The sequence below is a fragment of the Gasterosteus aculeatus genome, unplaced genomic scaffold, assembly GCF_964276395.1.
Source record: "Gasterosteus aculeatus unplaced genomic scaffold, fGasAcu3.hap1.1 HAP1_SCAFFOLD_23, whole genome shotgun sequence".
NCBI lineage: Eukaryota > Metazoa > Chordata > Actinopteri > Perciformes > Gasterosteidae > Gasterosteus > Gasterosteus aculeatus.
The window spans coordinates 232,866-258,843 of NW_027554882.1; the positions used below are offsets into that span (position 1 = coordinate 232,866).

General features: G+C 48.4%; 15 non-coding genes and 1 pseudogene across 15 annotated transcripts; 1 reads left to right on the top strand and 15 right to left on the bottom strand.

Moving 5' to 3' along the window:
* Positions 1-226: 226 nt before the first annotated feature.
* LOC144392419 (U1 spliceosomal RNA) lies at positions 227-390 on the bottom strand. Its single transcript, XR_013455806.1, has one exon. It is a non-coding gene; the product is annotated as a U1 spliceosomal RNA (small nuclear RNA).
* Positions 391-666: 276 nt separating this feature from the next.
* LOC144392524 (U2 spliceosomal RNA) lies at positions 667-849 on the bottom strand. The gene has a single exon (XR_013455910.1). It is a non-coding gene; the product is annotated as a U2 spliceosomal RNA (small nuclear RNA).
* Positions 850-14,869: 14,020 nt separating this feature from the next.
* Positions 14,870-14,984, bottom strand: LOC120830008 (U5 spliceosomal RNA). Its single transcript, XR_005713781.1, has one exon. It is a non-coding gene; the product is annotated as a U5 spliceosomal RNA (small nuclear RNA).
* A 442-nt stretch (positions 14,985-15,426) lies between these two features.
* LOC144392278 (U1 spliceosomal RNA) lies at positions 15,427-15,590 on the bottom strand. The gene has a single exon (XR_013455665.1). It is a non-coding gene; the product is annotated as a U1 spliceosomal RNA (small nuclear RNA).
* Positions 15,591-16,048: 458 nt separating this feature from the next.
* LOC144392546 (U5 spliceosomal RNA) lies at positions 16,049-16,163 on the bottom strand. Its single transcript, XR_013455930.1, has one exon. It is a non-coding gene; the product is annotated as a U5 spliceosomal RNA (small nuclear RNA).
* A 442-nt stretch (positions 16,164-16,605) lies between these two features.
* On the bottom strand, positions 16,606-16,769 carry LOC144392431 (U1 spliceosomal RNA). Its single transcript, XR_013455819.1, has one exon. It is a non-coding gene; the product is annotated as a U1 spliceosomal RNA (small nuclear RNA).
* Positions 16,770-17,045: 276 nt separating this feature from the next.
* Positions 17,046-17,236, bottom strand: LOC144392446 (U2 spliceosomal RNA). Its single transcript, XR_013455834.1, has one exon. It is a non-coding gene; the product is annotated as a U2 spliceosomal RNA (small nuclear RNA).
* Positions 17,237-17,825: 589 nt separating this feature from the next.
* LOC144392443 (U1 spliceosomal RNA) lies at positions 17,826-17,989 on the bottom strand. The gene has a single exon (XR_013455831.1). It is a non-coding gene; the product is annotated as a U1 spliceosomal RNA (small nuclear RNA).
* Positions 17,990-18,265: 276 nt separating this feature from the next.
* Positions 18,266-18,456, bottom strand: LOC144392307 (U2 spliceosomal RNA). The gene has a single exon (XR_013455693.1). It is a non-coding gene; the product is annotated as a U2 spliceosomal RNA (small nuclear RNA).
* Positions 18,457-19,264: 808 nt separating this feature from the next.
* Positions 19,265-19,379, bottom strand: LOC144392034 (U5 spliceosomal RNA). Its single transcript, XR_013455421.1, has one exon. It is a non-coding gene; the product is annotated as a U5 spliceosomal RNA (small nuclear RNA).
* A 442-nt stretch (positions 19,380-19,821) lies between these two features.
* On the bottom strand, positions 19,822-19,985 carry LOC144392456 (U1 spliceosomal RNA). Its single transcript, XR_013455844.1, has one exon. It is a non-coding gene; the product is annotated as a U1 spliceosomal RNA (small nuclear RNA).
* A 276-nt stretch (positions 19,986-20,261) lies between these two features.
* Positions 20,262-20,452, bottom strand: LOC144392308 (U2 spliceosomal RNA). Its single transcript, XR_013455694.1, has one exon. It is a non-coding gene; the product is annotated as a U2 spliceosomal RNA (small nuclear RNA).
* Positions 20,453-21,068: 616 nt separating this feature from the next.
* On the bottom strand, positions 21,069-21,183 carry LOC144392547 (U5 spliceosomal RNA). Its single transcript, XR_013455931.1, has one exon. It is a non-coding gene; the product is annotated as a U5 spliceosomal RNA (small nuclear RNA).
* Positions 21,184-21,625: 442 nt separating this feature from the next.
* On the bottom strand, positions 21,626-21,789 carry LOC144392468 (U1 spliceosomal RNA). Its single transcript, XR_013455856.1, has one exon. It is a non-coding gene; the product is annotated as a U1 spliceosomal RNA (small nuclear RNA).
* A 276-nt stretch (positions 21,790-22,065) lies between these two features.
* Positions 22,066-22,255, bottom strand: LOC144392521 (U2 spliceosomal RNA). The gene has a single exon (XR_013455909.1). It is a non-coding gene; the product is annotated as a U2 spliceosomal RNA (small nuclear RNA).
* Positions 22,256-24,421: 2,166 nt separating this feature from the next.
* On the top strand, positions 24,422-24,519 carry LOC120829963 (U2 spliceosomal RNA; annotated as a pseudogene).
* The last annotated feature ends 1,459 nt before the right edge of the window (positions 24,520-25,978 follow it).

The following is a 25,978-nucleotide window of genomic DNA, read 5'->3' on the forward strand; positions in this document are numbered from 1 at the left end:
ACGTGCTCCACTGGAGACTCCAGCGCAGTGATGATTAATGCTGAAATCTGGTTGATTTCACTTTGGATTCAGACAGTGATTTGCTGATTGTAGACTCCCTCCACCGGAGACTCCAGTGCAGTGGTGATTAATCCGTGTAAAATCCTGCTGAAATGTGGTTGATTTCACTAGGGATTCAGACAGTGATGATTAAACGGGACACCTGGTTTTTCTTTGACTTCAATATCAGGGGAGAGCGCGAACGCAGTCCCCCACTACCACAAATTATGCAGTCGAGATTCCCACATTTGGGGAATTCGCAGTGGTCAGCACAGTCGCAGTGCAATGACTGAGCCTCGCCCTGGGTGAACCACCTTCTTGATCATGGTATCTCCCCTGCCAGGTAAGTATGAGTTGGTGGTGACAGAGGCAGGGACGGTATTCCCAGTCACAGCATTTGTGGTGACGGTTCGCAGATGGCACCGTCCTCACAGATCGGTGAAGTTAAAATCAGTGATTTGAGACTTGCAAAACAAAGGCACTATTGATGAGTAAGCATAAGTCACTTGCCAAAAGCCTCAGTCTTAAAAACTATGTGGAGGTGAGACTTGTTTTACTCAAAGCAGAAATCATTTCCAACACCACACCACTGATTCAGGTTACCCTTTCTTTTATTTTCCACAATTTAAAGGGTGCACCGTTCCCGGAGGTGCTGCAATACCGGGTCGATGCTTGGAGTGAACGGAGCAAGCCCCTTTTTCATCTCCCAGAGCTAAAAATCGGCTTAATATGTAGTCCTCGTATAGAGGACATATCAGATATTAAACTGATAAGAACAGATTTTTTTTTTTTTTTTTTATTTTAATTTTTTTATTACACATTCCACACCAACACACAATATTACATTACATTGTCATTTTCATCAACAAAAAAAAAAAAAAAAAACAACAGCATACAGACTGTACCAATGCACCCAATACCATAGCAACCCCCTTCCCCACCCTCTTACCTAAGCTAACACTCCCTTCCATCGCTCCTTGGCTGCATGGTACCCATGCCTCTCCTCCTCCCTCCTTTTCATCCGCCGCACCTCCCCCCTCACCTTCGCCACCACTCCTTCAACCCTGTTCACCTCATTACTTCTTATTAATGCCATTCTGTCATCCCACAGTGCTGCCTTCCCTATTGACAGAATCAACCACAACAAAAAACCCTCCCATCCCCGTCCCCTCAGACCCACCCCCAGCATCAGCATCTCATAAGACAGTCCCCCCAGTTTAGGAAAAAAAAAACCCAGCTCTCCCCACATTGTTCTTGCAAACCCACATCCCCAAAATACATGAGATAAGTCCTCGTCTCTGCCACAACCTAATCGTGGGCAGGAGCGCAGCCTTGACAGGCCATGCCTATATAAAGTGTCCCTCACAGGCATCCTCTTATGTAGACATAGCCAGTTGATGTCCTTTAGTCTGTTTGGCAGTTCCTTGTGCTGCGCAAACAGCCACTCCTCCCTGCCCACCCCGCAAACTCTCACAGGTCCCTGTTTTGCAACTATTGCCTTGTATAGTTCCCGATGATCCAGGCCTAGGTCACCTTCCCCGCATTCCTTGTGCCTTTTAGCCCAGCCCATCATCTGCCTGTAGTGTGGTGGCATAACCTCCCCTTTTGGCCGCCCGTTCTCCCATTTAACCCACTTCCTCAAAGGAAAGGATAGCCAAAACATGAGCAGCACATGGTACCAGTGCCCACTAGGGAACTTCACCCCGTTGCAGCAAAAGGAAAAGAAAAGAACATCTAACTTAAGTGGCACATCAGGCACTCCCCTTCCCCCCTCTGGTACCCCTTGTCTCATCCAGCCCCTCCTCACATACTCGTATCCCCCCCACACAAAGGAGAAAACATCCCCCACTAATCTTCTCCTATACTCCGGTGGCAGGGGGAAAACGTACGCCAGGTAAATCATTGACGGCAAAATGTCCGCTTTCACCACCAAAACCCTCCCAGTTAAAGACAAACGTCGGGCCTTCCACAGTCCTATTCGTGACCTTAGTGCTGCCAGGCGCCTCCTCCAGTTCAGCGGCCCACTCTCGCTGTCTTCAAAATCCACCCCCAGTATTCTCATTGGACCCTCGCACTCCGACAATCCAAACAGCCCTCCTCCCCTCCCCTTCCAAGGTCCAAAATATTTAACCTTGGATTTTCCGACATTGACCCTGGCCCCGGATACTTTTGAAAAGGACCCCAAGACGTCCAAAGCACGGAGCAAGGAGCCCTTCGTTGTTAAAAAGAGCGTCATGTCATCCGCGTACTGGGATATCCTCAAATCCCTCTCTCCACCCCCTGGAAGGCGCAATCCCTTCACGCCTGCGTCCGCCCGAATAGCTGCAGCTAGCGGTTCAATATATATAACAAAAAGCAGTGGCGAGAGTCGACATCCTTGCCTCACTCCCGTCTGCTGTGACACCAAAACCCCCATATGCCCATTCACAACCACCCTACTCCCAACCCCCGTGTACATGATCCCTAACCACCTCCGAAAAATTGGTCCAAAACCCATCCTCTCTAACACAGCTGCCAAAAAACCTTGGTTCACCCTATCAAACGCCTTTTCCATGTCCAACCCCACCAGCATCAGAGGGACCCCACGTTCCTCCACCCAGTGAATGCAATCCCTCACCAGCCCTAAATTCCATTGGATGCGTCTCCCCTCCACCCCACACGTCTGATCCTCATTTACCACATGAGGTAGAGCAGATCGGAGTCGTCCGGCCAACACTCTAGCGATGATCTTATAATCAGCACAGAGAAGAGTTATCGGCCTGAAATTACCCAAGTCTTCTTTTTCCCCTTTCTTATGTAGCAAGGTCAACACCCCCTCCCTCATTGTCCTCCCCAACAGCCCCCGTTCCAGCACTGCACCCACCACTTCTAAAAAATCCTTCCCCAGGATCCCCCAGAACGCCGCATAAAATTCTTTTGGTAACCCATCAATCCCCGGCACCTTTCCCCCTCCCAAACCTTTCATAGCTCCCTCCAACTCTGCGAGACCCACCGGGCGTTCTAGGGCCTCCACCACTTCCCTTGGCACCCTAGCCTCAAGCCCCTTCAAAAAACCTCCTTCCTCCGGTTCTTCCACCTCTTGTGGCCCCATGGCGTCCCCAAAAAAATTGGAGGCAACCCCAACCATCCCCTCCGGATCTGAGACAAGGTCACCATCCTTCCCCCGTAGCCCCGGAATGCACGCTCTTGCCCGGGCAGCCCTCACCTGTTTAAAAAACATGGGCGAACAGGTCTCTGCTACATTGATGGATTCCCTCCCACATCTCCTCAGTAACCCATCAGCTTTTCCTTTAAAGTATAGGCCCAAATTCTCCCTCACCTCCCTCTCCCTCTGCTTATCCCTTCTTTCCCCCTTGTTCTCCGCCTCCATCATAGCCTGCAGCTCCCTTTGGAGCCTCCTAAACCCCCCCTTCTCCTCCCTCGCTCGTTGTGAACAATATCCCACAGTCAACTCCCTGGCGTTTACCTTCACACATTCCCACCACTCCACAATATTGTCAAAAAAAGGCTTCAGTGAGACCCACCCTTCATAGTGTAAAGTGAAGGCTCTACGGAAAGCCTCCTCCTCCAAAACCCCACAATTCAACTTCCAGTAACCCCTTCCAAAAATTGGGGCCGCCACCGAAAAGGCCACCTCAAGTTGGTTGTGGTCTGAGAACCACACTGGTCCCACAACGGCCCTCCGTACAGCAGCCACAGCAGGCACAAAAACAAAATCAATCCGACTACGGGAACCCCGTGTATTCGACCAAGTGGTGCCCTCCCTTGCCGGCTCGACTGCCCTGTACCCATCCTTCAGCATGAAAGCCTGCACCACCTCTTCCAAATACGGCCGACTGAAATCCCCTGTCCCCTCCAAAGAGACGTTGAAATCCCCCCCTAGAACCACCACCTTATTCGTGACACACACCTCCTTAAGTGCAATAAAAAGGGCCTTACGTCCTTTCGGCTCCGCTGGTGCATACACATTGATAAATCTAAAGAAAACCCCCCTCCATAATGCATCCACCACCAGTACCCTCCCCTGCACTACTGAGAAGCTGTCCCGGACCTGGAAATCTTTATTTCCAAACAGGATTCCCACCCCTGAGGAGTGTACCCCCCCTACTCCCCATCTCGACTCACCCTTGAGCCAGCCCTCCGAAAACTCCCTGACATCCCCACCATCCTTTAGATGCACTTCCTGCAGAAAGCAAACATGTAGGGGCGTCTGTAACAGGTATTGGAAAACACTCGCCCTTTTCACAATATTTCTCATACCCCTGACATTTATGGTCACCACTGAAAACAAGGCCATTCAATACTTCACAAATGTGCCCCCCCCCCCTTTACCCTCTGTCCCATGGTTGCTCGCTGTTGGCAAGCAACCATCTTCCAGTTGATCATTGTTGGCAACATATTCCTGTGTAACGGAGTTAGAAATACACTGTCATTTTCAAAGTATTGTATTTTATTTTTTTGGTTATTATTTAACAATTTTGTTGAACGTGTGTGTGTGAATTTTATTTTGATGAGTCAAATTTGCGGAAATTGCGATTCATCTCTACTGCGCCTCCTAGGCTTCCGTAGTCCCGTTTTTCCTTCACAGTAGTGTTACACTGTTGAAGGTAAGTTGAGAAAAAAAAACGACGTCGCACTATTTCGCTATGTTCTTAATTATAACTGTTAACATCAGCTACCATTAGCGTGGGTAACATGACCACGGTTCTCAGCTGTGGTGCGTCATTATTCGATGGAGTGGTGATAAAATTATACGTTTGGTCATTGTTTAATTTCGCGCCGTTTGTACTCGCTACATCCGGTCGTCCTGACGTATACGTTCCCCTCCATAGACCCTGTGTGTAGGGAGCTGATGTGCAGAGACCAGAAGGCAATGTCTGTGTTTTATTGTCTTCTGCAGGTATGTGTTTTCTTTTGTTTTAATGCTGGAATTTTTGCAGTTGTCACTGTTATTTATTTTGTTCACTTGGGGTTGTTCTCCCCTTTTTGTCACAATTTCGATCTTTGACAAGCTATAATTTAGATTTTGCGGGAGTCCCGTTTTTCCTTCACAGTAGTGTTACACTGTTGAAGACCCTGTGTGTAGGGAGCTGATGTGCAGAGACCAGAAGGCAATGTCTGTGTTTTATTGTCTTCTGCAGGAGCAAATAAATGCTGAAAAGATCAGTACCTGAGTCGACTACTTCCATGCCCTAAACACATCTGTTACATTGGTGCCGTGACCCGGATCTTCAGATCAGCTTGATGCTCGTCGCCGTGGATGCTGTGCTGACGTCCTGATCCGCCTTTGTACTCTTCATGGTCGTATCAGGTTTTTAAAAGATTGTGAACTAGGGCAGAGTGTAAAAAAAAAAAAAAAAAAAAAGAAAAAAAGTCCACTTTTGACAATCAAGAATTTTGAATTCTTGTTTTCTTTTGTTTTTGCTGGGTTTTGGTTCTAAATACACAACGCAAGTACATTTATTGGTTGTAAACGGCCGTTAAAGTAAACATGGATGAGTTTGCTAGCCCGAGTCTGCCAAAGGGCAGGGGCACTTGGCTCAGTTATGTTGCTGACAGTAGGGATGTGGGACACCCTAAGGTAACACCGGATAACCGTGATACAGGGCTAGGTCAGAGCCCAGATTGTACTCCCGTTGGTGGGTTAATGAGGGGTCCTCTCACGTCTACTCCTAGCAGTGATGCTGATGTCATACACCATCTCACAGCCATGGTAGGGCAGTTAGGTGCCCAAATTGGTGAGTCCATTGTCGAAAAGTTAATGTCAGCTGGTGTTGTAAACATGACCAGTGAGCACCAGACCACTACTGATCAGACCACACGCACTAATGTTGATCAACATGACCGTCCTCCACAGGTGACAGTCCATGTGAATTCTGATAAAGGATTGCAGACATTCAGAGGTGACAGTACCGACAAATACCCAGTCCAGGATTGGATTGACATGACTAAAACACATCTCAGAAAACGACAGATTCCTGTTTGTGACCAAGCAGAGGAAGTAATGAGTCATTTAATGGGCAAAGCCAGAGATGTGGTGAAGATTTCCTTGCGTAGTGATCTTGCGCTCGATGTCGAACCTGAACGGATATATAATGTTCTCCTCCACTACTTCAGTGTTGCTCCCTCATGTCTTCCCCTCGCAGACTTCTATGCTACTTTGCCCAAGCACAGAGAAAACCCAGTTGACTACTGGATAAGACTGAACAAAGCAGCCGACCTTGCACTTGAGGGTTTGTGCAGACAAGGGAAGCGGACGGAGAACATGAATGATGAAGTGGCTCTCATGTTTGTCAAGCACTGCCCTGACCCAGAACTGTCCTGCACTCTAAAGTTTAAACCACTTCACGAATGGACCGCACGGGATGTTCAGTCGAGGATTGATGATTATCAGCGTGAGTTGAGGGCTCGGGGCGGCGCCACTGATACCGTACCACTGAAAAACTACATCACTGCAGTCGCTTCTGAGCAACCTAGTCAGCCGTTGAGTGATAGGGCGATGTCTGCGCAGTACCTTTCTGCGAGCCCTTCATCTCCCCCTCTCCAGATTCAGCACCAGCAAGTGTGTCATCCTAATCCAGTTCAAGGCGAACCCTGTCATGAAAGGAATCTCCCGCAGTCAGAGGAGAGGCTTCTCACTCGTATGGTCGACATGTTTCAGGAGATGATGGAGAAAATGCAGCCACGGAACACTTTGCGTCCAACTCTAGGTGGGCGGTTCCAGCATGTGTCCCATGAAAAGCGTTCAAGGGAGGCAGTTTGTAAGGTCTGTAATGATTCAAGCCACACCACCATTTCACATTGTATGTCTGACCGACTTTGTTTTGCCTGCCACGCCCCCGGCCACACCAAACTAAACTGCACTGCCAAAACCTCAACTCAATTCCAGACGGAGGGAAACTAGTCGACTTGTATTCGGAGGGAGGCAATACAAGTCGCACAACAAACTCCCAAATAGATGACATGTTTGATGCTGAGACGGTGTACACCTCTGTGAGAGACTCGTGTGATGAATCTGAGGTTGTTGTTTTCCAGAATATTCACAGAGTTGGCAGTAGTGACAGTCTTTTCTACACACCTGCGGTACTGGGTGGAACGGTTGCAATAGGTGGCATGTTGGACAGCGGCTCCATGGCGTGTAGCATTAGTGAAACAGCTGAGATGAAACTGAGAGATGCTGGAGTGATAACCGACCAGAAACAGATAGATGTCAATGTAGTCCTTGTGGGATGTGGGGGACTTCGCGTGAGGCCCAAATGTGCTTTTGGCGTGGAGATGGAAGTGTATGGTTGCAAGATGTTTGTTCCAACACTCGTTGTCCCGGGACAGCATGATGAGTTGATCATAGGGACAAATGTTATAAAATACATCCTGCATCAATCTAAATCCTGCGAATCCTATTGGAGGACAGTGTCTGGCCCCTGCCCAGACAGAGACCCAGACGCTGAACATTTCCTGTCTATGCTCTCGGGTTTGAGTCCATGGAGAGGTAGTGATGTTCCGGACAATGTCGGTACAGTCAGGTGTAACTCAGCGACCTGTCTCGAGCCTGGCCGTGAATATCTCATCTGGGGAAAACTACCCAAGAACACTCCTATTTCACCAGGTAGCACCGTCATGACAGAGCCCACTTCATCCCGCTCGGCTCCCAGAGGGGTTCTGGTCGCAAAGATTGTAACCACACTTTGGGGAGACGGGCAGGTTCCGCTGAAGCTCATAAATACATCTGACAGACCTGTGCTCTTGAGGCGAAATGCAAAACTAGCTGATGTTTTTACATGTGCAGCGCTCGAGGACATGGATGTTGTTGAACCAATAGAGGTGGCCGGATGCACTCAATCAGCCATGCCTCCTATTACTGATGCAGGCTCCGCCAAGGAAAAGCTTTGCTCAATTGGGCTAAGTACTGTTGACGTTGAGTCGTGTGAAGTGTCTGTAAACTGTAAGACGAAGATGGCTGACCTTGTGATGCAGTATGAGGACATCTTTTCGCGCCATCATCTCGATTGTGGAGAGGCAAAGGATTTTGTACATCGCATACACCTGTCAGATAACAGACCATTCAGACTCCCATACAGGAGAGTGCCCCCTGGCCAGTACCAAAAGTTGCGCCAGGTACTAAGCGAGATGGAGGAAAAGGAGATCATCAGAAAGTCAACTAGCGAATACGCCTCACCATTGGTGCTTGTGTGGAAGAAGAACGGGGATCTACGCATCTGTACAGATTTTCGCTGGTTGAATAAAAGGACACTGAAGGATGCTCATCCTCTTCCACACCAGGCAGATTGTTTAGCAGCGCTGGGGGGAAACTGCCTCTTCAGCACAATGGATCTGACTTCCGGCTTTTACAACATGCCACTCCACGAGGACGACAGGAAGTACTCTGCCTTTACCACCCCCATGGGTCTGTATGAGTACAACCGTCTGCCGCAGGGCCTTTGCAACAGTCCCGGGAGCTTTATGCGCATGATGACGAGCATTTTCGGTGACCAAAACTATTTGAGTCTCTTATGCTACTTGGATGACTTGCTAGTGTTTGCACCTGATGAGGAGACTGCCTTGCTGCGCCTGGAGATGGTGTTTAAGAGGCTGCGTAGACACAACTTGAAGTTATCTCCTAAAAAGTGCTTCTTCCTCAGGAGGTCTGTAAGGTTTCTTGGCCACATTGTTGATGCGAATGGTGTTTCAACAGACCCCAGCAAGGTTGAAAGCATCACTAACATGGTGAGCACTGACCTCATGGAGCCTGATGGTGTGACTCCGTCCCCAAAGCGCATACGGTCTTTCTTAGGGATGGTAAATTACTATCAACACTTCATGCCCGGTTACTCTGCTATGGCCAAGCCGCTGTTCGACCTGTTGAAAGGTGCAAAGAGGAGAGGTAAACAACCCAAAAACAAACTGTCGAGCAGGAAGTTGTGTGTGGCTGATTGGACACCTGAGCAGGGACAGGCTTTTGAAAGTCTGAAAGCTTCACTGGTCCACAGTGTTGTCTTAGCTCACCCCGATTTCAACCGTCCCTTCATGCTGTCAACCGATGCGTCCTTGGATGGCATAGGTGCGGTTTTGTCCCAAATCCAGGAGGGCGAAACACGGGCCAGACCTATTGCTTTTGCCGGCAAGTCGTTATCCCGGTCCCAAAAGAACTACCCAGCTCATCGGTTGGAGTTTCTAGCCTTGAAGTGGTCAATCTGCGAGAAGTTCAGTCACTGGCTGAAAGGTCACAAATTCACTGTCTGGACGGATAACAACCCGTTGACGCACATTCTGACAAAGCCGAAGCTAGATTGTTGTGAGCAACGCTGGGTTGCCAAGTTGGCAAGTTACGACTTTGATATCAAGTACGTTCCGGGGCCACAGAACATAGTAGCTGATGCCCTGAGTCGTGTGCCGTTCGTCAAGGCGAGTGTTGGTCACAGGCTGCTCGCTGAACCCTATGCGAGTCTCCTCGCAGAAGTCAAAGACATGTCAAGTTTCTCTGTCCAAAATGCTTTTCGGTCATCCAGTCATGACAGGGAGCCCTCCCCTTTGAGTAACAATGCCCAGTCTGCATGCAGTCCACTGCGCATGCACATTCAGTCTGTTGCAAAGGAGGACGTGTCTGCTGTATTACAGTCACGCGTTGGATGGGAGGATGGTCCGAGGTTCCGTGCCCTTGAGGTGTTGCAGCACTTACCTCAGTTGTTTCCTCCTGGACAAGACGCCTTACCTGCTTACACTGTGAAGGACCTCTGTGATATGCAGTCCGAAGACAGGACCCTCTCTCGTGTTCTGTCTTACGTTGAGAGACATCGGAGGCCTTCTAGAAGGGAAAGATTCAATGAGTCGGTTCTGGTCACACGGTACCTGAAGCACTGGGATAGGCTGACCGTAAAGGATGGCGTGCTGTACAGGACTTCAAGAGATCAGAAGACCAAAGCAAAGCGCTTTCAATACATTGTCCCTGACTCACTGAAGACTGAGGTTCTGCAAGGGATTCACGATAGGGCTGGACATCAAGCTCAGTCCAGGAGTCTGAGCTTGGCGAGACAGAGGTTTTTCTGGCCAAACCTTGACAGAGATGTAAGAGACTATGTTCGTCATTGTCAGCGATGCATCGTAAGCAAGACAGTCGAGCCTGAAGGACGGGCCCCGCTGGAGAGTATAATGACAACCCGGCCGCTGGAGTTGGTCTGCATTGACTTTTGGTCGGCTGAAGACTCCAGGAACAGGTCTGTTGACGTTCTGGTGATAACTGATCATTTCACGAGAATGGCTCAGGCATTTTCATGTAAAGACCAGACAGCTAAACAGGTGGCTAGGGTTCTATGGGACCGGTATTTCTGTGTCTTTGGATTCCCAGAAAGAATCCATAGTGATCAGGGTGCTAACTTTGAGAGTCTGCTGATTGGTGAGCTTCTCAGGATCTCAGGTGTCAAGAAATCACACACAACCCCCTATCACCCAATGGGGAATGGGAGTGTGGAACGTTTCAACCGGACCCTGGGTGGTATGATTCGAGCACTGCCCCCGGAAGAGAAGGCTGACTGGCCTCGGCGCTTACAGACCTTAACGTTCATGTACAACTGTACGGAACATGAGACGACAGGTTACTCCCCATTCTACCTCATGTTTGGTCGGATCCCCCGCCTACCTGTGGATGTCCTCTTTCGTGCTGTTCTTCATGACTCTGCTGTGGTGAGCTATGAGAAGTATGTGGCCAGTCTCGCCAACGATCTGAAGGAAGCAATGGTCATTGCTCAGGTTCATGCTACAAAGGAGCAGAATCGACATGCCCAGCTGTACAACAGGAGAGCAAAGGGATCCAATTTAAACATCGGTGACAGGGTGCTCCTGGCCAACAGGAAGGAGAGGGGTAAAAAGAAGCTTGCTGACAGGTGGGACTCGACAGTCTACACTGTGGTAGATGTGAATACAGAGACACACACATACAGGATCCGCGACACAATCACTGGACGGGAGAAGGTGGTCCACAGGAACTTGCTGATGCTGGTTAATTTTCTTCCTGTGGGGGATACATGTGACATATCAGATCTGGCCTCATCCTTGCTCGGTACGGGGTCCTCCGTTTCAGGACATGATGGTGGCGAGGCAGAAGAGACCTCGTCTGGGAGAGGGAGGGAGTCTCTCAGTGTGGCTAGTGAAAGCTTTGACACTGAAGGTGACAGTGAGTCCCCTGTGATTGCGACGGACGGACAGGGTCCCTTGACCGATGCGGTGCCCGTGGATTCGGAGAGCAGAACCATTGAATGGATTACTCAGTTGTCTGGGCCAAGCCTGGCTGAGGCGTGCATTGTTGACATGAGTGTTGCTTCTGATCCCCAGAACGCAACTATCTCACTTGAGGGCAGCACCACTGATCAATCTGTGACTTGTTATTCTTGCCCTTCGACTGCTGCGGACGTCTCGACAGATCTTAGGCAGTCAGACTTTGCACTCGATACCATGACACAGACAGATAACACGTCTGATTCTTTGCATACTGTGGTCCAGGTCTCACCCGCACACCCTGGTCGTTTTAATGCGCAGGTCAGGTCAAGATTTGGTCGCTTAATCAATCCTGTGAATAGGCTTATACAGACTATGTCCAGGCAGGATGTTGTCCAGGAATAGCTTGAGGTTGTTACCTTTTAATACTATGAGTGGGTGGCTTATGCCTCTTTATGGCTGAAAAACGTGTGTTGGTATAATGTTTCACTGTCCTTATTGTTTTTTTGTCATGAGCCTGTACTGCATTGCACTTTGTGTTTGGGTCTTGTGGGGTGTACAAGGCACCCTGTTGCCAGTTGTTGGGTTGAGAGGCCTGCGCTGCTCTCGTACCACTTCATCCTTATGGGATACATTTTTTTTGTTGGTTTTCTGGATGTTGGCCCTTTGTGAGTTGTGAATTTGTAATGTTTTCTATGGCGTGCAATCGGTGATGAGCGCTCATCTATGATAAAATTCAGTGGGGGTGTATGTAACGGAGTTAGAAATACACTGTCATTTTCAAAGTATTGTATTTTATTTTTTTGGTTATTATTCAACAATTTTGTTGAACGTGTGTGTGTGAATTTTATTTTGATGAGTCAAATTTGCGGAAATTGCGATTCATCTCTACTGCGCCTCCTAGGCTTCCGTAGTCCCGTTTTTCCTTCACAGTAGTGTTACACTGTTGAAGGTAAGTTGAGAAAAAAAAACGACGTCGCACTATTTCGCTATGTTCTTAATTATAACTGTTAACATCAGCTACCATTAGCGTGGGTAACATGACCACGGTTCTCAGCTGTGGTGCGTCATTATTCGATGGAGTGGTGATAAAATTATACGTTTGGTCATTGTTTAATTTCGCGCCGTTTGTACTCGCTACATCCGGTCGTCCTGACGTATACGTTCCCCTCCATAGACCCTGTGTGTAGGGAGCTGATGTGCAGAGACCAGAAGGCAATGTCTGTGTTTTATTGTCTTCTGCAGGTATGTGTTTTCTTTTGTTTTAATGCTGGAATTTTTGCAGTTGTCACTGTTATTTATTTTGTTCACTTGGGGTTGTTCTCCCCTTTTTGTCACAATTTCGATCTTTGACAAGCTATAATTTAGATTTTGCGGGAGTCCCGTTTTTCCTTCACAGTAGTGTTACACTGTTGAAGACCCTGTGTGTAGGGAGCTGATGTGCAGAGACCAGAAGGCAATGTCTGTGTTTTATTGTCTTCTGCAGGAGCAAATAAATGCTGAAAAGATCAGTACCTGAGTCGACTACTTCCATGCCCTAAACACATCTGTTACACCTGCAGTACCGGGCTTTGAGAAACGTCCTGGGGCGGCTCCCTCCGCGGAGTCCCCCCGGTTTTCTCCATTCCTGCACCACCCGATGAAATCTCCACAGAAGCCTGTTGGCTCCTACCCTCCGACTCGGATCCTGGGGGTTCCCGGCTCTCCCCCATCGCACGGCCGTCTGCCAGCTTCTTCTTCCTCCTTCTCGACCTGTGCACCTGTGGTCCAGCCTCGGTTGCTTCTGCCGAAGACTCAGCCTGCTCACCCCTGGATGAACTGCTCCTCTTCCTGACCCCCTGGATTGTCTCTTTCCTGGTGTCCTCCTCCTCCGAGCTGATCACACAGTCTGCCCAGGACCCCACCAGTGGCAGAGAGTCTCCCAGGCTCACAACCACTTGTGTGTCCATCCGCTCCTCCGTTTCGTTTGCGCCGATGTGGTCAGTCGCAGACTCGTCCCGTGCAGCAGCCCTTCCCTCCTCTCCAGAGAGCGACTGTAGTGCCTCCTCCAACGGGGTGAGGACAGAGACCTCCCCCTGCACTGCTACCTCTGCGTAGCTACGGGTTGTAGTTGTGCAGTCGCGGACAATGTGCCCCTCTCCTCCGCATCCATGGCACGTCTTTGGGGCCCCACACGTGGCCACGCTGTGTCCCCTTCCACCACAGTTCCGGCATCGCCCTTCGGTGCAGTCCGTCGCCATGTGCCCAAAGCTGCGGCATTGCCTGCAGAAACTGGGCTGGCCGGAGTAAAAGAGGAAACCCCTGTCCTCACCAATGCTGAAGTAGGCTGGAGGATGCCGCAGCCCACCGCCTCCACCGGGGTTGTCCTCGAGGAGAACTTTGAATTGTCTCCGCCCTGACCAGATGCCGAAACTGTCCCTCAGGTATCTCACCGCCGACTCCACCTTCCCATACCTCGACAACCAGGATATGACCGTCTCGTCCCCCACGTATGGGTTGTACATGTGGACCGTCACAATCTTCAAGTTCCTCTTGCAAAGAGCCTCCACCCGAAACTTTGAAAAGGGCTCTTCTTCCGCCTTTTCCCTCGCTGTCTCCATCACTCTCTCATACACTGCTTGGCTGTGTAGAGTGAGGTCAAAACCACCTCCTGCTGCATTCCACTGCAGGCAGTATACGTGGGCGGGGTCAATCTTCAGTGCTCCCACCACGACCGTACGCACGAACCATTCCCTCTTCCCATGTTTCTCATCTTCTTTAACCTTCCAAGTGAATCGCACCGAGTTCCTAAGTCCTGCAGACATGATAGCCTGTGTGAGGACGGGACTCCAGCAACTTTATCCACCAAGCTCCATACACCGCACAGCTTTAGCAACAACCACTACACTTGATCTTAGCCAAAAGGCCGAGAAGCGATAACACCAAACTGTTTGTTTGCAGACCCAACGTACCAGCACATATCTCAATTGTCGCGGTGCGGTTCTTTCAACTGGGCGTAGCAGTCGCTTGCTACTTAACAACCCACTCCCCACGCTGCCCCCGTCCTCAAAAAAGCTAAAATCATTGATTTGTTTACAAGCAAAAGTGTAAACTCCTGCTGAAATCTGGTTGATTTCACTGTTGTTTCAGACACTAGAGACTCCAGTGATGATTAATCACTGTAAAGTCCTGCTGAAAATCTTGTTGATTTCACAATGGATTCAGACAGGGATTTGAGACTTGCTGCAAGGCTCCACTAGTGACTCCAGTGATGATTAATCACTGTAAAGTCCTGCTGAAAATCTTGTTGATTTCACAATGGATTCAGACAGAGATTTGAGACTTGCTGCAAGGCTCCACTAGTGACTCCAGTGATGATTCCTGCTGAAAATCTTGTTGATTTCACAATGAATTCAGACAGTGATTTGCTGATTTGAGACGTGCTCCACCGGAGACTCCAGTAAAGTGACCATTAATCCCTGTAAAATCCTGCTGAAATCTGGTTGATTTCACTTTGGATTCAGACAGTGATTTGAGACTTGCTGCACTAGTGACTCCAGTGATAAGTAAACACAACTTTGTTTGTGCTCCATTGTCAGGAGCCTCTGTCCAACTACTTTTCTTTTCACACAAGTACATGAGGCTCAGCCAATTGGCAGAGCCTGCCAAAAATATGGTCAACTCATTGTTGTTCCTCTCCACGGAAGTCTTTAGTAAAAGGCGAAAGACTTATGCGTATTGAAGAGAAACCAAAGTCAGTTGCGGAATCAGGTGACAGGCAGCCTTATATCCCAGTCGCAACAGTGATCCCTCTTGTGGTTGGGACTGGTTGAGCTGCGGTTGTCCAATGCCAAACCCATTCCCCAGCACCAGCCATCAAAAACTCATTGATTTGTTTACAAGCAAAAGTGTAAAGTCCTGCTGAAATGTGCTTGATTTCACTTTGGATTCAGACAGTGATTTGCTGATTTGAGACGTGCTCCACTGGAGACTCCAGCGCAGTGATGATTAATGCTGAAATCTGGTTGATTTCACTTTGGATTCAGACAGTGATTTGCTGATTGTAGACTCCCTCCACCGGAGACTCCAGTGCAGTGGTGATTAATCCGTGTAAAATCCTGCTGAAATGTGGTTGATTTCACTAGGGATTCATACAGTGATGATTAAACGGGACACCTGGTTTTTCTTTGACTTCAATATCAGGGGAGAGCGCGAACGCAGTCCCCCACTACCACAAATTATGCAGTCGAGATTCCCACATTTGGGGAATTCGCAGTGGTCAGCACAGTCGCAGTGCAATGACTGAGCCTCGCCCTGGGTGAACCACCTTCTTGATCATGGTATCTCTCCTGCCAGGTAAGTATGAGTTGGTGGTGACAGAGGCAGGGACGGTATTCCCAGTCACAGCATTTGTGGTGACGGTTCGCAGATGGCACCGTCCTCACAGATCGGTGAAGTTAAAATCAGTCATTGGTGACAGCACTTGTTGATTTCACAATGGATTCAGACAGGGATTTGAGACTTGCTGCAAGGCTCCACTAGTGACTCCAGTGATGATTCCTGCTGAAAATCTTGTTGATTTCACAATGAATTCAGACAGTGATTTGCTGATTTGAGACGTGCTCCACCGGAGACTCCAGTAAAGTGACCATTAATCCCTGTAAAATCCTGCTGAAATCTGGTTGATTTCACTTTGGATTCAGACAGTGATTTGAGACTTGCTGCACTAGTGACTCCAGTGATAAGTAAACACAACTTTGTTTGTGCTCCATTGTCAGGAGCCTCTGTCCAACTACTTTTCTTTTCACACAAGTACATGAGGCTCAGCCAATTGGCAGAGCCTGCCAAAAATATGGTCAACTCATTGTTGTTCCTCTCCACGGAAGTCTTTAGTAAAAGGCGAAAGACTTATGCGTATTGAAGAGAAACCAAAGTCAGTTGCGGAATCAGGTGGCAGGCAGCCTTATATCCCAGTCGCAACAGTGATCCCTCTTGTGGTTGGGACTGGTTGAGCTGCGGTTGTCCAATGCCAAACCCATTCCCCAGCACCAGCCATCAAAAACTCATTGATTTGTTTACAAGCAAAAGTGTAAAGTCCTGCTGAAATGTGCTTGATTTCACTTTGGATTCAGACAGTGATTTGCTGATTTGAGACGTGCTCCACTGGAGACTCCAGCGCAGTGATGATTAATGCTGAAATCTGGTTGATTTCACTTTGGATTCAGACAGTGATTTGCTGATTGTAGACTCCCTCCACCGGAGACTCCAGTGCAGTGGTGATTAATCCGTGTAAAATCCTGCTGAAATGTGGTTGATTTCACTAGGGATTCAGACAGTGATGAATAAACGGGACACCTGGTTTTTCTTTGACTTCAATATCAGGGGAGAGCGCGAACGCAGTCCCCCACTACCACAAATTATGCAGTCGAGATTCCCACATTTGGGGAATTCGCAGTGGTCAGCACAGTCGCAGTGCAATGACTGAGCCTCGCCCTGGGTGAACCACCTTCTTGATCATGGTATCTCCCCTGCCAGGTAAGTATGAGTTGGTGGTGACAGAGGCAGGGACGGTATTCCCAGTCACAGCATTTGTGGTGACGGTTCGCAGATGGCACCGTCCTCACAGACCGGTGAAGTTAAAATCAGTGATTTGAGACTTGCAAAACAAAGGCACTATTGATGAGTAAGCATAAGTCACTTGCCAAAAGCCTCAGTCTTAAAAACTATGTGGAGGTGAGACTTGTTTTACTCAAAGCAGAAATCATTTCCAACACCACACCACTGATTCAGGTTACCATTTCTTTTATTTTCCACAATTTAAAGGGTGCACCGTTCCCGGAGGTGCTGCAATACCGGGTCGATGCTTGGAGTGAACGGAGCAAGCCCCCTTTTCATCTCCCAGAGCTAAAAATCGGCTTAATATGTAGTCCTCGTATAGAGGACATATCAGATATTAAACTGATAAGAACAGATACTACACTTGATCTTAGCCAAAAGGCCGAGAAGCGATAACACCAAACTGTTTGTTTGCAGACCCAACGTACCAGCACATATCTCAATTGTCGCGGTGCGGTTCTTTCAACTGGGCGTAGCAGTCGCTTGCTACTTAACAACCCACTCCCCACGCTGCCCCCGTCCTCAAAAAAGCTAAAATCATTGATTTGTTTACAAGCAAAAGTGTAAACTCCTGCTGAAATCTGGTTGATTTCACTGTTGTTTCAGACACTAGAGACTCCAGTGATGATTAATCACTGTAAAGTCCTGCTGAAAATCTTGTTGATTTCACAATGGATTCAGACAGGGATTTGAGACTTGCTGCAAGGCTCCACTAGTGACTCCAGTGATGATTAATCACTGTAAAGTCCTGCTGAAAATCTTGTTGATTTCACAATGGATTCAGACAGAGATTTGAGACTTGCTGCAAGGCTCCACTAGTGACTCCAGTGATGATTCCTGCTGAAAATCTTGTTGATTTCACAATGACTCCAGTGCAGTGGTGATTAATCCGTGTAAAATCCTGCTGAAATGTGGTTGATTTCACTAGGGATTCAGACAGTGATGATTAAACGGGACACCTGGTTTTTCTTTGACTTCAATATCAGGGGAGAGCGCGAACGCAGTCCCCCACTACCACAAATTATGCAGTCGAGATTCCCACATTTGGGGAATTCGCAGTGGTCAGCACAGTCGCAGTGCAATGACTGAGCCTCGCCCTGGGTGAACCACCTTCTTGATCATGGTATCTCCCCTGCCAGGTAAGTATGAGTTGGTGGTGACAGAGGCAGGGACGGTATTCCCAGTCACAGCATTTGTGGTGACGGTTCGCAGATGGCACCGTCCTCACAGATCGGTGAAGTTAAAATCAGTGATTTGAGACTTGCAAAACAAAGGCACTATTGATGAGTAAGCATAAGTCACTTGCCAAAAGCCTCAGTCTTAAAAACTATGTGGAGGTGAGACTTGTTTTACTCAAAGCAGAAATCATTTCCAACACCACACCACTGATTCAGGTTACCATTTCTTTTATTTTCCACAATTTAAAGGGTGCACCGTTCCCGGAGGTGCTGCAATACCGGGTCGATGCTTGGAGTGAACGGAGCAAGCCCCTTTTTCATCTCCCAGAGCTAAAAATCGGCTTAATATGTAGTCCTCGTATAGAGGACATATCAGATATTAAACTGATAAGAACAGATACTACACTTGATCTTAGCCAAAAGGCCGAGAAGCGATAACACCAAACTGTTTGTTTGCAGACCCAACGTACCAGCACATATCTCAATTGTCGCGGTGCGGTTCTTTCAACTGGGCGTAGCAGTCGCTTGCTACTTAACAACCCACTCCCCACGCTGCCCCCGTCCTCAAAAAAGCTAAAATCATTGATTTGTTTACAAGCAAAAGTGTAAACTCCTGCTGAAATCTGGTTGATTTCACTGTTGTTTCAGACACTAGAGACTCCAGTGATGATTAATCACTGTAAAGTCCTGCTGAAAATCTTGTTGATTTCACAATGGATTCAGACAGGGATTTGAGACTTGCTGCAAGGCTCCACTAGTGACTCCAGTGATGATTAATCACTGTAAAGTCCTGCTGAAAATCTTGTTGATTTCACAATGGATTCAGACAGAGATTTGAGACTTGCTGCAAGGCTCCACTAGTGACTCCAGTGATGATTAATCACTGTAAAGTCCTGCTGAAAATCTTGTTGATTTCACAATGGATTCAGACAGAGATTTGAGACTTGCTGCAAGGCTCCACTAGTGACTCCAGTGATGATTCCTGCTGAAAATCTTGTTGATTTCACAATGAATTCAGACAGTGATTTGCTGATTTGAGACGTGCTCCACCGGAGACTCCAGTAAAGTGACCATTAATCCCTGTAAAATCCTGCTGAAATCTGGTTGATTTCACTTTGGATTCAGACAGTGATTTGAGACTTGCTGCACTAGTGACTCCAGTGATAAGTAAACACAACTTTGTTTGTGCTCCATTGTCAGGAGCCTCTGTCCAACTACTTTTCTTTTCACACAAGTACATGAGGCTCAGCCAATTGGCAGAGCCTGCCAAAAATATGGTCAACTCATTGTTGTTCCTCTCCACGGAAGTCTTTAGTAAAAGGCAAAAGACTTATGCGTATTGAAGAGAAACCAAAGTCAGTTGCGGAATCAGGTGGCAGGCAGCCTTATATCCCAGTCGCAACAGTGATCCCTCTTGTGGTTGGGACTGGTTGAGCTGCGGTTGTCCAATGCCAAACCCATTCCCCAGCACCAGCCATCAAAAACTCATTGATTTGTTTACAAGCAAAAGTGTAAAGTCCTGCTGAAATGTGCTTGATTTCACTTTGGATTCAGACAGTGATTTGCTGATTTGAGACGTGCTCCACTGGAGACTCCAGCGCAGTGATGATTAATGCTGAAATCTGGTTGATTTCACTTTGGATTCAGACAGTGATTTGCTGATTGTAGACTCCCTCCACCGGAGACTCCAGTGCAGTGGTGATTAATCCGTGTAAAATCCTGCTGAAATGTGGTTGATTTCACTAGGGATTCAGACAGTGATGATTAAACGGGACACCTGGTTTTTCTTTGACTTCAATATCAGGGGAGAGCGCGAACGCAGTCCCCCACTACCACAAATTATGCAGTCGAGATTCCCACATTTGGGGAATTCGCAGTGGTCAGCACAGTCGCAGTGCAATGACTGAGCCTCGCCCTGGGTGAACCACCTTCTTGATCATGGTATCTCCCCTGCCAGGTAAGTATGAGTTGGTGGTGACAGAGGCAGGGACGGTATTCCCAGTCACAGCATTTGTGGTGACGGTTCGCAGATGGCACCGTCCTCACAGATCGGTGAAGTTAAAATCAGTGATTTGAGACTTGCAAAACAAAGGCACTATTGATGAGTAAGCATAAGTCACTTGCCAAAAGCCTCAGTCTTAAAAACTATGTGGAGGTGAGACTTGTTTTACTCAAAGCAGAAATCATTTCCAACACCACACCACTGATTCAGGTTACCATTTCTTTTATTTTCCACAATTTAAAGGGTGCACCGTTCCCGGAGGTGCTGCAATACCGGGTCGATGCTTGGAGTGAACGGAGCAAGCCCCTTTTTCATCTCCCAGAGCTAAAAATCGGCTTAATATGTAGTCCTCGTATAGAGGACATATCAGATATTAAACTGATAAGAACAGATACTACACTTGATCTTAGCCAAAAGGCCGAGAAGCGATAACACCAAACTGTTTGTTTGCAGACCCAACGTACCAGCACATATCTCAATTGTCGCGGTGCGGTTCTTTCAACTGGGCGTAGCAGTCGCTTGCTACTTAACAACCCACTCCCCACGCTGCCCCCGTCCTCAAAAAAGCTAAAATCATTGATTTGTTTACAAGCAAAAGTGTAAACTCCTGCTGAAATCTGGTTGATTTCACTGTTGTTTCAGACACTAGAGACTCCAGTGATGATTAATCACTGTAAAGTCCTGCTGAAAATCTTGTTGATTTCACAATGGATTCAGACAGAGATTTGAGACTTGCTGCAAGGCTCCACTAGTGACTCCAGTGATGATTCATCTCTGCAAAGTCCTGCTGAAAATCTTGTTGATTTCACAATGGATTCAGACAGAGATTTGCTGATTTGAGACGTGCTCCACCGGAGACTCCAGTAAAGTGACCATTAATCCCTGTAAAATCCTGCTGAAATCTGGTTGATTTCACTTTGGATTCAGACAGTGATTTGAGACTTGCTGCACTAGTGACTCCAGTGATAAGTAAACACAACTTTGTTTGTGCTCCATTGTCAGGAGCCTCTGTCCAACTACTTTTCTTTTCACACAAGTACATGAGGCTCAGCCAATTGGCAGAGCCTGCCAAAAATATGGTCAACTCATTGTTGTTCCTCTCCACGGAAGTCTTTAGTAAAAGGCGAAAGACTTATGCGTATTGAAGAGAAACCAAAGTCAGTTGCGGAATCAGGTGGCAGGCAGCCTTATATCCCAGTCGCCACAGTGATCCCTCTTGTGGTTGGGACTGGTTGAGCTGCGGTTGTCCAATGCCAAACCCATTCCCCAGCACCAGCCATCAAAAACTCATTGATTTGTTTACAAGCAAAAGTGTAAAGTCCTGCTGAAATGTGCTTGATTTCACTTTGGATTCAGACAGTGATTTGCTGATTTGAGACGTGCTCCACTGGAGACTCCAGCGCAGTGATGATTAATGCTGAAATGTGCTTGATCTCACTTTGGATTCAGACAGTGATTTGCTGATTGTAGACTCCCTCCACCGGAGACTCCAGTGCAGTGGTGATTAATCCGTGTAAAATCCTGCTGAAATGTGGTTGATTTCACTAGGGATTCAGACAGTGATGATTAAACGGGACACCTGGTTTTTCTTTGACTTCAATATCAGGGGAGAGCGCGAACGCAGTCCCCCACTACCACAAATTATGCAGTCGAGATTCCCACATTTGGGGAATTCGCAGTGGTCAGCACAGTCGCAGTGCAATGACTGAGCCTCGCCCTGGGTGAACCACCTTCTTGATCATGGTATCTCCCCTGCCAGGTAAGTATGAGTTGGTGGTGACAGAGGCAGGGACGGTATTCCCAGTCACAGCATTTGTGGTGACGGTTCGCAGATGGCACCGTCCTCACAGATCGGTGAAGTTAAAATCAGTGATTTGAGACTTGCAAAACAAAGGCACTATTGATGAGTAAGCATAAGTCACTTGCCAAAAGCCTCAGTCTTAAAAACTATGTGGAGGTGAGACTTGTTTTACTCAAAGCAGAAATCATTTCCAACACCACACCACTGATTCAGGTTACCATTTCTTTTATTTTCCACAATTTAAAGGGTGCACCGTTCCCGGAGGTGCTGCAATACCGGGTCGATGCTTGGAGTGAACGGAGCAAGCCCCTTTTTCATCTCCCAGAGCTAAAAATCGGCTTAATATGTAGTCCTCGTATAGAGGACATATCAGATATTAAACTGATAAGAACAGATTTTTTTTCTTTTTTTTTTTATTTGTGAAAAAGATCTTTGCACAATACAAACTCATATCTGTGGTTATTTCTCTTCACAATACATCAACAAACCAAACACAAATGCATACAAACTCATATCTGTAGTTCGGTCTTCTACCAATACATAAACAAACCAAAAACCAAAACCAAATGACAACTTTCAGGGATGAGGTCAGTCTACCTAGTCCCAAGGAACCCCCCTTAACCCAAGTCCTCCCTTCCACCTCTCCAAGGCGGCATGCTTCCCCCACTTCCTGATGTCCATCTTTATTCTCCCCTTCAACTCCAGCTCGATCCTCTTCACCACCCCCTCCACGCTAACTTCCTTGTTGTTCACCAGGTCTTGCCTCGCCCGCCACAGGCCCCTCTTGACAAGGCTTACAATTAGCCATGTGAGGACCATTGTCCTTCCCAAGCTCACCCCTCTTTTCACCACACTCCAAGTTAAATGGAACCCCGGGACCAGCTGTACTAGCCACTTATTTGCTCTTTTCCACCCCTCGCTTGCAAAAGTACAGTCCCACATTACATGTCTTATGGTCTCATCCAATCCTCGGGCACACGGGGGCTCTGGTCAAACCATGCCGATAAAGCAGCTCTCGTACCGGCAGGCACCCGTGGAGACATAACCAGTTGAGGTCCTTGAGCCCATTGTCAAGGCCCCGCGGTTGGATCCCCCACCAAAACTCTGCTGGTGTCCCGACCACTGCAGGTGCTACCACTCCCTTCCTGGCGACTTGGTAAAGTGCCCTGTGGATCAATAACACGCCTGTTCCCGAGGCCTCAGGGTGTGCCCGCAGCCACCTTGCTGCCACTGGTACCATGTGCTGCTCATGTTTTGGCTATCCTTTCCTTTGAGGAAGTGGGTTAAATGGGAGAACCGGCGGCCAAAAGGGGAGGTTATGCCACCACACTACAGGCAGATGATGGGCTGGGCTAAAAGGCACAAGGAATGCGGGGGAGGTGACCTAGGCCTGGATCATTGGGAACTGTACAAGGCAATAGTTGCAAAACAGGGACCTGTGAGAGTTTGCGGGGTGGGCAGGGAGGAGTGGCTGTTTGCGCAGCACAAGGAACTGCCAAACAGACTAAAGGACATCAACTGGCTATGTCTACATAAGAGGATGCCTGTGAGGGACACTTTATATAGGCATGGCCTGTCAAGGCTGCGCTCCTGCCCACGATTAGGTTTTGGCAGAGACGAGGACTTATCTCATGTATTTTGGGGATGTGGGTTTGCAAGAACAATGTGGGGAGAGCTGGCTTTTTTTTTTCCTAAACTGGGGGGACTGTCTTATGAGATGCTGATGCTGGGGTTGGGTCTGAGGAGACGGGGAAGGGAGGGTTTTTTGTTGTGGTTGATTCTGTCAATAGGGAAGGCAGCACTGTGGGATGCCAGAATGGCATTAATACGAAGTAATGATGTGAACAGGGTTGAAGGAGTGGTGGCGAAGGTGAGGGGGGAGGTGCGGCGGATGAAAAGGAGGGAGGAGGAGAGGCATGGGTACCATGCAGCCAAGGAGCGATGGAAGGGAGTGTTAGCTTAGGTAAGAGGGTGGGGAAGGGGGTTGCTATGGTATTGGGTGCATTGGTACAGTCTGTATGTTGTTTTTTTTTGATGAAAATGACAATGTAATGTAATATTGTGTGTTGGTGTGGAATGTGTAATAAATTGTGTGAAAAGAAAATTAGTTGGACAGAGGCTCCTGACAATGGAGCACAAAGTTGTGTTTACTTATCACTGGAGTCCCTAGTCTCAAATCATTGTCTGAATCCAAAGTGAAATCAACCAGATTTCAGCAGGATTTTACAGGGATTAATCATCACTGCACTGGAGTCTCCAGTGGAGCACGTCTCAAATCAGCAAATCACTGTCTGAATTCATTGTGAAATCAACAAGATTTTCAGCAGGACTTTGCAGTGATTAATCATCACTGGAGTCTCTAGTGGAGCCTTGCAGCAAGTCTCAAATCACTGTCTGAAACAACAGTGAAATCAACCAGATTTCAGCAGGAGTTTACTCTTTTGCTTGTAAACAAATCAATGATTTTCGCGGACGGGGGCAGCGTGGGGAGTGGGTTGCTAAGTAGCAAGCGACTGCTACGCCCAGTTGAAAGAACCGCACCCCGACAATTGAGCAATGTGCTGGTACGTTGGGTCTGCAAATAAACAGTTAGGTGTTATCGCTTCTCGGCCTTTTGGCTAAGATCAAGTGTAGTAGCTGTTTTTGGCCACAAAAGCCAAGCGTTCGAGAACGGAACAATGGCTATGACACCCCACGAACAGCCGATCCCAAGGGTCGGGCTGAGATATACTTTAAGGTTTCGAGCTACGAAAGAAGACGACCAAGTCCTGTCGAGAGTTTTTTTTGGAAAACAAGTAATCATGGGACAGCTGCATTTGATGGTGCAGGATGTTCTGTGTATCCAGTGGAACCAGCAGGAAAAAGCCTTCGACGTTACCCTTGGGAGCGAGGACATCTACAGAAGGGTGTCTGAAATCTGCAGAAAGGATGCGAAGGTGAGCCCTCTTGCCTACTGTGAGGTCCTGAACCTCGACAGACCGAACTTCAGAACAGTGTCAGTCCATATGTACAACCCTTTTGTGACTGATGAAGCCTTAGTTTCATTCCTGGGCCGCTACGGGGAAGTAGCAACTGCAGCCCGGCATGTAAAGGATCCCCTCGGTTTTTGGAACACACACCACAAACATGTAGGGGCGTCTGTAACAGGTATTGGAAGACACTCGCCCTTTTCACAATATATCTCATACCCCTCACATTTATGGTCACCACTGAAAACAAGGCCATTCAATATCTCACAAATGTCCCCCCCCCCCCCCCCCCCCCTTACCCTCAGTCCCCTGGTTGTTCGCTGTCGGCAAGACAACATCTTCCAGTTGGTCGTTGTTGGAAACATATTCCTGCTGTACCGGGCTTTGTGAAATGTCCTGGGGCGGCTCCCTCCGCGGAGTCCCCCCGGTTTTCTTAAATCCTGCACCACCTGGTGAGATCTCCACAGAAGCCTGTTGGCTCCTACCCTCCGACTCGGATCCTGGGGGTTCCCGGTTCTCCCCCATCGCACGGCCGTCCGCCAGCTTCTTCTTCCTCCTTCTTGACCTGTTCACCTGTGGTCCAGCCTCAGTTGCTTCTGCCGAAGACTCAGCCTGCTCACCCCTGGATGAACTGCTCCTCTTCCTGACCCCCAGGATTGTCTCTTTCCTGGTGTCCTCCTCCTCAGAGCTGATCACACAGTCTGCCCAGTACCCCACCAGTGGCAGAGAGTCTCCCAGGCTCACAACCACCTGTGTGTCCATCCGCTCCTCCGTTCCGTTTGCGCCGATGTGGTCAGTCGCAGCCTCGTCCCGTGCAGCAGCCCTTCCCTCCTCTCCAGAGAGCGACTGTAGTGCCTCCTCCAACGGGGTGAGGACAGAGACCTCCCCCTGTACTGCTACCTCTGCGTAGCTACGGGTTGTGGTTGGGCAGTCGCGGACAATGTGCCCCTCTCCTCCGCATCCATGGCACGTCTTTGGGGCCCCGCACGCGGCCACGCTGTGTCCCCTTCCACCACAGTTCCGGCATCGCCCTTCGGTGCAGTCCGTCGCCATGTGCCCAAAGCTGCGGCATTGCCTGCAGAAACTGGGCTGGCCGGAGTAAAAGAGGAAACCCCTGTCCTCACCAATGCTGAAGTAGGCTGGAGGATGCCGCAGCCCACCGCCTCCGCCAGGGTTGTCCTCTAGG